Source organism: Panthera onca, chromosome F1, assembly GCF_046562875.1.
Source record: "Panthera onca isolate mPanOnc1 chromosome F1, mPanOnc1 haplotype 2, whole genome shotgun sequence".
Taxonomy (NCBI): domain Eukaryota; kingdom Metazoa; phylum Chordata; class Mammalia; order Carnivora; family Felidae; genus Panthera; species Panthera onca.
In genome coordinates this window covers 30,310,664-30,320,810 of record NC_138355.1, presented here as the reverse complement: position 1 = coordinate 30,320,810, position 10,147 = coordinate 30,310,664, and the positions used below count along the sequence as shown (strand labels likewise).

The 10,147-nt window shown below is 41.1% G+C and overlaps 1 long non-coding RNA gene across 4 annotated transcripts in view; it reads right to left on the bottom strand.

Moving 5' to 3' along the window:
- Positions 1-10,147, bottom strand: part of LOC132686184 (uncharacterized) — a 70,237-nt gene continuing 60,090 nt past the window's right edge. For 3 of the 4 annotated variants that reach the window (XR_009613499.1, XR_009613498.1, XR_009613500.2), the window contains 2 exons: positions 4,833-4,886; positions 1-487 (listed from right to left, as the gene is read on the bottom strand). This is a non-coding gene — a long non-coding RNA (uncharacterized LOC132686184). Of the gene's footprint in view, positions 488-4,149; positions 4,272-4,832; positions 4,887-10,147 lie in introns of all 4 variants that reach the window. The other variant, XR_009613497.1, reaches the window with a different exon arrangement.

Genomic DNA, 10,147 nt, shown 5'->3' with positions numbered 1-10,147 from the left:
CTTTAGACTTAGAACCAAAGAACTGAGATTGAAGAGGAAAACAGACTTTGTTAAGATGTGCTTGGTTAAAAATGTCCTAATGAGTACACTTATTATTCTGAATGTCACAGTAAGAAATAGAGGTTATACAGTGTAGAGTGAGATAAGCTTAGCTCTGAATCTACGTCATTACCCCCTCTTTATTGTTGTTGGTTGTTGTTTTTGTTGCTGGATTTTCTTTTCTTGAAAAAAAAAAGTTCTTGCACCTCACCCTGTTCTTCCAAATATTTGGGGGCACTTTAAGTTTAAAATTGACATTCTAAAATGCACAATAGAAGATAGAATATTTAGTAGGTATATCTTGACATGTGTTTATTAAAGCTGAAAAGACTTAGCAAATAAAAATATACCAAAATGTGAATTTCATATGCTGCATTTTCTTTCAGTTTGCATTCATCAAAATTGTTCGTCCCATTGTTGTTGATATTATCCACAGCTGAGCATCATCCTGGAAGAAATCATGACTTTGATGAATTTTGTGGCATTTAAAAATGCTTGCAAGAGTTCATCAGACATTAGTAATAAAAAACCAGGAATGGTTTTTATCATCAAGAAAATCTGGTCAGGCAGATATAATCACATTAACCAGTTTTGTTTATATTACCTTAAAAAGAGAAAATAACATTCAAGTAGTTTGCAATGTATCATTTTTTTCCAAAAACATCTTTATATTAAAAATTAAATTACCCGTTTATTTTTCTGATTGAAGCCTGATTGTAAGTTTTTAACTTCCATCTCTTGAAATGTCAAATGATCGTGTATACCTTTAAGCCATTGTTTTGACTGTAGAATTAAACCTCTATTCCTGATCCCCCAAATGGGTCAAGCAAATAGTAACATCTATTTATTAGAATTCATCAAGTATTGCTCAGAAATAACAGCACGATAAACCTTAGTAACAGCGATTCCGTCACACAATTCATGTATGCACATCCACGTCACTGGCTATTATAATTGGTCTGAATATTAATGTTCCTGCTTCTGATTTTTCTCATGATAGCAAGTTTTCTTTAATCAATTGTTTATTATTAACATTTTCAAATATACAGAAAAATTGTAAGAATAGTAAAGAATCACCCAACTGTCTATCCCCTGAATTCAACAATTGTTAACATTTTTCCATATTTGCTTTATCTATCTACCTACCTATAATTTTCTGGTGAACCATTTGAAAATCAGTTACAGACATCACGGTACTTCAAAACCTAAAAGCATAATGCCATTCTCATACTTAAGAAAATTAACAAATGACAACTAACATGTAGTCCTCTGTATTCAATTTTTCCTAGTTTTGCCAAAAAGGCTTTAAGTACACACATAATTCAAATCACTTAAAACTAAAATACATGGATATGTATGTATTATACATATATTAGCATATGAAAGCCAGAGCTCAGGTCCAAAAGGCTTTGTCAAAAAAAATCAAAGCACTTTATAGTGAAGGTGAATAATCAACAAGAATTTATTGACAACTGACCACATGCTAATTACCATTTCTGATTCTATGAGTGTACAGGTATATACAATCATCAAAGGCATTGAGCCTGGGGCATCTGGGTGGCTCAGTCTGTTAAATATCTGACTCTTGATTCTGACTCGGTCATGATCTCACCGTTCTCGAATTCGAGAACTGCACTGATAACAGAGCCTGCTTCTGATTCTTTCTCTCCCTATCTCTCTGTTCCCCCCCCCGCCCCCCCCCAGCTCACATGCGCATTCTCCCTTTCTCTCTCTCAAAATAAATAAATAAATAAATACATACATAAATACATAAATACATAAATAAATAAAATAAAACTTTTTTTTTAAAAAGGCATTGAACCGGGGCATCTGCTTGGCTCAATTGGTTGAGCATCCTACTTGGGCTCAGGTCATGATCTCGTGGTTCATTTCGTGAGTTCAAGCCCCACATCACGCTCACTGCTGTCAGCCAGCTTTGGATCCTCTGTCCCCTTCTCTCTCTCTGCCCCTCCCCTGCTTACACTCTATCTCAAAAAGTAAATAAAATATTTGAAAAGAAAAAAAAAGGCATTGAGCCTACATTTGTGCTTGGTAAAACCAAAAGCCTAACACATTAGCAAAAGTTCCTGAAATCTCTTTTTAATTGACATGTTTTGTAAATGATTCAAAGAATCTCAATTTCATATAAAATATCAAGAAGATGAAAATGAAGTCCACATGTAATATTTTATCTTAAATATGTAATTTGTCCTTTGCTAGCTTCTGCACAGTAAAATAGCTTCCGTGTAATAGTCATCTTACATAGACCTAACTTTTCAGAAGGGCATGTTATCAATCATAAGTGAAGGTACTATTTGAATTATTTTGGTTACATTAAGTTGTCATGCTCTTTTGTTTTTAATAGTAAGGCCTATTTCATTTTTGTGTTTCTGTGCATGGTGCAGGGTGTTTTTTATGAAAAGACATAAGACAGAGAAAGAAAGGATGAGAGAGAGAAGTCTTGAGTTGCACACAACCCCAAAAAGTGACTGGGGGACAGAACAAGGGCACCCAAAACAGGGGTGAACCATTATATAATTAAGAACGAAATGATGTACTGCAGACTGTTACTGCTACAGGAATTTAGAAAAGAGGAATGCTAATAAAGACATCAGGAAGTTCTAGAACTTCATGGAGATGGCAGCTGAGCCTTGAGGGATGGTCAGATTTGAATAGGAAAAAAAGAGCAAGAACGGCTTTGCAGATGAGTGAAACCATGTGAGAAAAGCCATCAGAGCACACTTGTAAGAGAGTGGTTTGGCGTAAAGGGAATTGATTAGGAGGCAGGGAGGGAAAAAGGAGTTAGGGGTGAAGTGATAAAGCCATGGTAAAGCAAACCTCACAGTTCCCTAGGATAAAGGAATTGTCTATTCCTCCATTTGTACCCTGCTTTGTCCCAAAAGTAATCTTAGGTAGCTATGATAGTCATTGTAGAAGTGTAAGAGTAGAATTCTGGATTGAAAATGGGTGGTTAGATTGACTTAACTAAGGGAGTTAAGAATAGAAAAGAGAGAGATGGATGAATTTGACATTAAGTCAATGGCTACGTCCATCTATTAACATGATATTCTGTTGACTATGGTTTTCCATCTTTTTCCTTTGTCCCTTTGTTCATCATAATATTCTTGGAACTTCACTGCTGAGTATTGACTAGAATAAAATCACATTGAAATCATATCATATTGAAATATTTCATAGTTATCCAAAGCATTTATTACAACTGAGTAATTAAAATAAACGTATTCTAGTATCTTCCTACTAAAGCCTTACAATCTATCTGGAGCCCAACCTTGGTCTCCCTGACAGATCCACCCTGACAGGTGCACATCCAAAAGAATTCCCTTTAGGGGGCACCATCCACCCATCTGAGAACTCTCCCCATTAACACTAAAGGTGTTGACTAGTTGGTTAGTAGAAATGGACACGAAGAATTTGCTGCTGATTTCAATCACAACAGGATAGGTTATGCGGCAGTAATAAAAAAACCCTAAGCTTCAATGTCTTAATCCTATAAATCTGTGATTTCACCCACACTCTGTTTCTCTGCTCATCAGTGTCATCAAGAGAGCCATCCTGAGAGGACTCACCTTGACACTTACTTCCATAACCTCTAAAGCAGCAAAATAGGAGAATGTAACAAACTGTGCACTGGTTCTGAAAGGTTTCAGTAAGGAATGACATCACTTCTGTACCCATTTCATCAGCCAAAGTAAGTTACATGGTCATACCTAACTTGAAAGGGGGCAGAGAAATACAGTCCTACTATGTTCTTAGAAAGAGATGAATGCCAGACTATTTGTGAATATCTCAAATGACATTCACTATCTTACTGGTTGTTTGGTTTTTTTTTTCTTTTCTTCTTCCCTACCTTTTGTGAAAACATACTATTAAATGGAAAAAAAAACCCCTGCCAGATAAGGTCACTTGCTGAATGATAAGAGATGTGCTGTTGCCTCATACATTATTCCTTTGAAAGTTCATTCTATGTAGTATTTGATAGTATTATAATATAATTTCTGCAAATATTGCCCAATCCAGAGACCATCTATAGTTTATGGAAAATATTAACTATAGTGAACATAATTGCACTGAGATGCATGTCCACAGTACCTTCCTTTTTTTCCATGGAAACCAGGAGACGTTTTGCAATTTATCAACAAGTGTGCTGCCAGATTAGAATTGAAGGCTTGCGTCCAACTCATTGTGCTTGTCCAGGCATGGTCCAATTATTCCTAATGTATGGAAGAAATAGCTATGTATTTCCCACTGTGCCTTTTAAACTTCAGCAGGTGGCTGAGTATTGGGCAGTGTGTTACATTGTCACCTTCCAGGAGGGGCAGTTGAAGATTTCCAGTTTTCAATATGGGAATGACAAGCATGCCTCAGCAGTTTGGAGGAATTAGTTATCTGATACCTTATAATACGTTAAGGCCATTGGCCTTGACATAGAAAGAGCTTTGCACATGCTTGCCACCTACCTGGGGTGTATTTACTTATTTTCTACTTTTAAAATGATTTCCTGTTTTGTTTTGCATTTTGCCACCTGCCCATTTTTAATTTTTCTACCTTGGAATTCCTTTCAAACATTTTTACATGTTGATGAAAAAGGTCATAGGTGGAGATGAGTAAGATCACACTTTGAGTTGTGTTTCCAGAAGAGCAGAAGTTAGGTTTGTCTTGTTTGCCACCGAACCATCATCTGGGATGGTTCCTCACACATGGGGCTCAATAAATACTATTGGATTAATAAACAAAGGAACGACAGAGAGATAGAGAAGACATTATTGGCTTACCTGCATGGTAGCTCTCTTTCTTTTGACCAGTTGCAAAAATTGTAAGGTGCTGGACTGGAATGAGAGATGGAGAGAATTTCTCAGTATTAAACTAAGCTAATAAGTCCACAGTTTTACTCTCTAATTATTTTAGTTGCTAGATTGTTTTCATCTCCCATTACTCCCTAATCATAGTCAACTTCTCAGCCAAACTGAACCACTGACTTTTCTCCAAATGGTCATGCTCCTCATTGAATTGTGTCCCTCCCCCAAAAGATACATTGAGATCCGAACACCCAAAACCTCAGAATGTGACCTTATTTGAACTTGGGGTGGTGGCAGATATCACTGGCTAAGATGAGTTCATACTGGAGTAGGGCTGGCCCCTACTCCAGTATGACTGGTGTCCTTGAAGGATGGTCATGTGGACACAAAGACACACAAATAGCATATTGTGTGACAAGTAAGGAAGGCAGAAAACTTGAGTGATGGGGCTACAAGCCAAGGAATGCCTGGAAACCAGCAGAAGCTGAAAGAGGTGAGGAAGAATTCCCCTCTGCAGGTTTCAGAGGAAGCATGACCCTACTAACTTGATTTTGGACTTGTATCATCCAGAACTGAGGCAATAAATTTTTATTGTTTTAAGCCACCCAGTTTGTGGTACTTTGCTACAGCAGCCACAAGAAAATGAATATAATCCTCATTCACAGAGGCTTTGTTTCTTCCACCTGCTCTTCACCCGCACTGTCCATCTTGAGACCCTCCTTAATATCTCTTCTTGAGTAAAATCTCTAAATCATCTCCGAAATATTAGATGGGCTGGCTCCCCTCACCTCCTGTAGCACCTATGTCTATCATGGAGTAAACAGTGATGAGCAAGGAGAAAAGTCTGGAGACACTGCTCTGAAAGTATCCAGGTTAGAAGACATAAAATGAAGTAAATGAGTAAATTAAGGGGAAAGCAGATCGGTCACTGAGACCTGGAAGGAAAACAAGGGGGTAGGCCAAGAGTACAGAGAGCTTGTACACAAAATATTTTAAAAGGCAAAGTTAAAGTTCCGGAAGGGCTGCATTGCCGAGGCGAGCAGACACCATCCCGGGTTCCCTGGCAGAGAGGGGTCCTCCTCGCTAATGATACTATTCTGAGAAACTGCTTGCAGTTGAAATAAAGGCAGAGCCACATATGGCTCGGTTCAGAGAAGGTCTGAGAAGGAGCTTAGGGAGGGTTGTGCCAAAAAAATGAGGTCATGAGATAAAGATTTTGAGTTACAGATAAAAAGCAAACCCATTTTAAATGCACTTTGGATACAAAAAATAAAAAAGAAATAAGGCAAAAGAACACAGGCAGGACAGGAGGGAGAGAGGGGGGTCCTTCTGGGTATGCTTGTTATTTCTCTCATGGCCTTTTCGGTCAAGTCAATTAGATAATAAATTATGCATAACCATCGCTACTGGCATTAAAAAACACTTGCAGTGAGAAATGATGGATGTTCTGGTGACCCACGTAAATTTGCTCAGGGTCAGAACAATTGTTACAGCCTGTTGCTTAAATTTTTCTCCTGGTCCCTGCGGTCACCTCCTGGACCTGGCTACAGGAGGGAGTGACTGTCGGGTAGAATCAACACATATCTCTAGTGCAGTGCTTATCACTTGACGTTTTAGTCATCTTTGTTGAAAAAGCAATAAGTAGCAATCAATTCATTGAGAATGCGTTAAAGAGACAAAACAGATACACACACCGGGACGGATGGGGAGAAACGAGAAGAGGCCATTTTATGGAGGGAAGGAGCTAGAAGCAAGCTGGGGGGCGAGCCACCAGGTGTGGGGTGGGAGTGGGGGGGAGCACCTGTGCTTCACCATCAAGCAGACTCTGAGTGCCAGCAAATTGGGCCTTCAGAACATTTGGGCAGGAGAAACATTTGACAGTTCAGAACAATCTTTTTTTTTTTTTGTAATTTTTTTTTTTAACGTTTATTTATTTTTGAGACAGAGAGAGACAGAGCATGAACGGGGGAGGGTCAGAGAGAGAGGGAGACACAGAATCCAAAACAGGCTCCAGGCTCTGAGCTGTCAGCACAGAGCCCGACGCGGGGCTCGAACTCACGGACCGTGAGATCATGACCTGAGCAGAAGTCGGATGCTTAACCGACTGAGCCACCCAGGTGCCCCTCAGAAAAGTCTTTTTAATAGTCATCATCTAATGTGTTGGCATTTATATTTATTTCCTGGTTTATAACTTTAAAATTATGGTTTATATATTTTTTCCCTGCTTGGAGTGTTAAAGGTTTTAGTGAGGCTGTAGGTATCTGAGGCAGATGAAAACCTGGATTCTGTCCAGAGGAGTGAAGGGGTTGGAAGCCAGCACAATCGGTTCCAAAGTGAAGGACAAAAGCTTGGGGACAGAACCAGACTGGGGAGGAGGAAGCTGGTAGGAAGGGTGTGGTCACTGATAGGAAAGCTAGGAATAACAAACGAGTAGCAAAGTGAGCAAGTGAGGGATGGGTGGTCTGGAGAAATTCTGGAAACTTACGGCAGATGCTTGCAAATGGCAGTGAAGCCACTTGTGTGGGTGAACAGGTGTTATTTAAAGAGATAGAAAATGATGAATGGCGGCAGTTCAGCTATTGCCCTTGACAGGGCTGCTTACCGTCAAGAGGATGTCATGGGCAATGTGAGGAGGCTCAACAGTACCGTGGGAAGGAGTTAGCGCTTAAGAATAGCCTGCCTGCAGCAAAGGAAGCTTCTGTGTGTAAGGGGACTGCCGTGGAGGCTAGCCAGTGGGTAAGGGCTATGGCCTCTGGTGGCTGGGGCAATTATCTGAGGGGTCCCGAGAATTATGGGAGAGTCACTGCCGTGGTGAGCACAACATGACAGCAGTTGTGAGCCATCCTAGAAGGCCTTCCCCATTTGGAGCCAAACCATTTTTGTGCTATTCCTCATTTGCATCCTGTCTGTCCCTGAGGCTGGCGACTTGGGGAAACCTTCCTGTGGCACAGAGGAGAAGAAGGAGTGCCTGGAGTTACAACCGACACTCAGAGATGCTGGCTGTGCAAATTTAGCGGGTCCAGATTAACTAGAATGTGCTAGAGCCACTCCAGGTGAGTCAGCTTGACCTAACTTAATCAGTAAGTGATAGCAGAGGGCCCAGGAAAGACTTCATTCATATCAGCTCTTGGCTCTGGGTTGGTTAGTCCAATAACTAGAGGTGTTTCCCGATTTCTTCCAGGGACAGTTACGCATGTATTAGTGTAACCTGGACGTTACCAAGCCTGCTTCCCTTCTGAGGCTGCTCTTTCCTTTGATACTCACTGTGGAATTACTACGCTCCTTAATGAATCCACCACCTCTGGCTGTGAACTCCAGCTTCCTGCTCGGTCCTTGCTGCTTGCTTTCTACCTTCCCACTGGAGGTAGCCAAATGACCTGTCTCCTTTCTGTTGCTAAACACCACTAACACAAAGCAGTTGCACATAACAAAGTTTTCTGAAGAGGCTGTGGCGGATGAGGGCAGACAGAGCTATTAGAGCCTGGGGCAGGAAATAATTTCAAATGCAACATTAGCCATCATTATTCCTAGAATTGCATTGGCCATTCCCTCCACAAGGAATTTCTCTCTGGGTCCCTCCTTGGCACTCTCAGGGTGCCCCAAAGCCAGGGTTTGCTTAAAAAAGAGATCATGAAATATGCCATCCTTCTGTTCCATCCCATATACAGATGGCACTACCATTTACTAAATGCCAGGGACTTCACCCACCATATACATGATCTCATTTAATACTCCCAACAACACTGCAGGAGACACATTTATTTTACAGATGAGGAAACGGAGGCTCAGAAACGGTAACCTGGCCAGGGACACATAGCTGAGATTTGAACACAGTTCCACGTACTCTTGTCCATGCTCTACACTGAGGCATTTGCTGCCTCCTTGCACAGCCGGATTGTGCACATAGCCTTAGGTCATCAGAATTCAAATCTATTACCCGCCCCTTAACTCAGCAAAGCTTTCTGTGGAGTCAGGTAAAATTTCCCTGACATTTTTGTCCATGCAATTGAATCCTTTCCCCAACAGCTCTCTCCCAACAACAACACTCCCTCTCCTGAGATAATTTCACATCCACTCTGATCTCCTTTCCACTCCATTGTCCCCCCTCACTGCTCTTCTAGATAACTTTCTGCTGTCTCTACTCCCCTCCTCCCAATTTCTCTGCTTTGTCAGCTCTTCTACAGAAAAGTCTCATTTAATACCAGGAACTTGGATCCATTTTCCCCACTTCCTTCTTGAAGCAGGTGAACCCAGCCCCATAGAAAAGGCAACAACAGGATCTTTAACTCTTACACGGAATCTCCCAGGTGTTTTCTTGGTGGCCCTAGGAGAGGACTCTTCCTAACCTGAAACTGTATCTTCTTCCTCTTATTTCCTTAGCCTTCTTGGAGCTGAGCTTGGCCCTCCATTAAGCCAGGACACTCAGCCTGCCTGAATCTTCGTGACTCTTTAATTACGTCCTTGCCACTGGTTGGGATAACAGCCACAGATAAGGGAGCACACATTCAAATGGAGTTGTGATGAAAACACTGAGGTTCCCCTCCCTGACCTTGCTCTGAAACACTGTAACACGAATCCACAGTCCAACAGAGACCTTAAATCAGGCAATGGTGAAAACCAAGAACTCTGCCACCCAAACTAAATCTATACTCCTCCAAGCACTGAGAGATTTGGATTCGTGAACCAATCAAGAGATTACTTTGAGTACTTGTTTGGTATGAGGCACACTATCAGGGCAATTTTTCTTAAACAAAAGAAAGGAAAGGAAGAAAGGTACACTTCACTGATGGAATTTACAGCCCATTTCCAGAGGTAGGGAATAAAAAGAGAATTATCCATACCAGAGAGGATACGCTGTATATGTGTCCTGCAAACAGTGAGGACTACAAAAGCTCAGAGGAGGCAGACAGCACTGCTCTACCTGGGAAAGAAAGACAAGTTGAGCCAGAGATGATGCTTGCAGGCACGTAGCCTTCCTCAGCAGGCCAGGAGGGGCAAGGGCATCGTGAGAAGCACATGAGCAGAGATGCGGGGGCTGGAATGTGCATGATGTGTTCAAGGGACAATGAGTCATCCCCTTGGCTTTCTTTACAGCTGCTACATAATAGTGGGCACCTAACAGGTTATTATTTCTTTTTCTTTTCTTAAAAACTGCAAAAATAAAGCGAGACCCAAATTCTCAGTATAGAAAATATGCCTGTGATGTCAGTGCCCAGTGACGCTGAGGAGGTGAGAATTCCTGAGCCCGGTATGAACTTGAACGTCGACAAAATTCTCACCCTTGCTTGCTG